The 2,182-nt window shown below is 27.8% G+C and overlaps 1 pseudogene; it reads right to left on the minus strand.

Moving 5' to 3' along the window:
- Positions 1 to 218: 218 nt before the first annotated feature.
- LOC145248395 (5S ribosomal RNA) lies at positions 219 to 335 on the minus strand (annotated as a pseudogene).
- Between the last annotated feature and the right edge of the window lie 1,847 nt (positions 336 to 2,182).

Raw genomic sequence — 2,182 nt, forward strand, 5'->3', positions numbered from 1 at the left:
ATATATATATATATATATATATATATATATATATATATATATATATATATATATCAGGCTCCTTCAGTCTTAGACAGACTATGGATACCCACGAAGGGTTGCTTGCGTGTGAAGTTTTTGTGGCAGGAGGTGCGCAATCTCCAATCACACTTCTCCTGAGACGACGTTATATACCAGTGGCAGTACGACTGGAAACAAATGCCGAAATAAGCGGAGAGCACATACAGCACCTAGAATTCCCAAATGGTCACCCATCTGATACTAACCAGGCTCCACGTTGCTTAACTTCAGTGATCTGACGAGAACCGGTGTGTCAACGCGATTATCCTGTGTGTGTGTGTGTGTGTATATATATATATATATATATATATATATATATATATATATATATATATATATATATATATATATATATATATATATATATATATATATATATATATATATATATATATATATATATATATATATATATATATATATATATATATATATATATATATATATATATATATATATATATATATAGTTCATACAAGAGTGTTCGATACAGAAGTAGAGAAAGTTACATTTGTCTTTACATAAGCAGTAGTTGTTGCTACACAGTCATGAGCATGTTTCGGTCTACCAGTATTTAGCAACTAGAGACCTCATCAGGCAACAAACCTTATTTCCGAAAACGGAATTCAAAATGTAGAACAAAAATTAATTCTCAGCAAAAGAAGGAATTTGTCCGGGTCTGTTGAATATTGTTTGGGCTTCTAGTGACCGGTTGAAGGGAGGGAAGGGGGTTAGATGTGTGGAGAGGAGATAGAAAGGAAGGAACGTGATAGGGGAGATGGAATAGGAAAGAAGGAAGAGGGAATAAGAAAAGCTGGTATCATTGAATAGCTTTATATATATATATATATTCCTATGAATTCGGTTTTAGTTTATATATATATATATATATATATATATATATATATATTAAGTAATGTGATTTATAATTTAAAAGTTTTAAAATTTTTAAAATTTAAAAATCAAAATTTAATTAAATTTAAAATCAGTTTCATAAGAAGGAACAACAACGATCGTACAGATAATTGACTTTGTTGTTGTTGTTCCTTCTTATGAAACTGATTTTTAATTTAATTAAATTTTGATTTTTAAATTTAAAAATTTTAAAACTTTTAAATTATAAATCACATTACTTAATATTGAATTAGCTCTAGGACATTTAACTATCGAGCTTATTATATATCTAAATTACAACGAGCATTTCCTGTATTTTAATTAAACTAGTAATTTCACTATTACATTAAAATACACTTAGCTCTTTAGACTATTATTCTAATCTCCTTTAAATTATATATATATATATATATATATATATATATATATCCCTATGAATTCGGTTTTCTTTCGTGTGTATCGATATTCATATTAAAACCCCTCTTTTCTATTTATTTAAAAAGAAAATACAATGTTCTTATATCTTGGTTGTGGAATTACATTCACTACCAAAAGATCTAGCTAATTTGCATATTCTTTTAAACATTCATTTTAATTAATTCCCTATTAGTTGCTTCGGTTTTTTTTATGGGATAATCATCTTTAGTTAACTTTTACCTGTAATTATAACCATGCAAATATTCTACATTATTTATACTTGCATAATATTTGCGAAGAATGTTTATAGTAAACACAAAATTGTTTCCATATATATTTATGTATACGTATATATTTTTGTTAAACAAATCTATCTATCTATCTATCTATCTATCTATCTATCTATCTATAAAAGTGAATGTGTCTGTGTATCTGTGTATCTGTGTGTCTGTGTACATTTCCCTACGCAATAACTCTGTCAATTTTAAGTCTACAGACTCGAAATTTGATATACAGGGTAATCAGATTTGGCAAAATCGATGTGATTTGGTTTTGGCTAGAAATTTTGCGATTAAGGGTTCAAAGTTTAACGATTTGACCTTTGATAACTCTATCAAACTCCTCCGACAATTTTGGGTCTACGCACTTGAAATTTTAGATATAGATTCCTTGAACAGGGATCTAACTTAATAACTTGATTTGAGCCCAAGGTGTCATAATAGGGCTCAAAGTTAAAAAAAAAAATTGACCTCTGCGGTCTCTTCCAAATTACTCAGACAATTTCTGGTCTAAATATTTGAAATTATACATA

Source organism: Euprymna scolopes, chromosome 26, assembly GCF_053919585.1.
Source record: "Euprymna scolopes isolate OS-2025 chromosome 26, ASM5391958v1, whole genome shotgun sequence".
NCBI lineage: Eukaryota > Metazoa > Mollusca > Cephalopoda > Sepiida > Sepiolidae > Euprymna > Euprymna scolopes.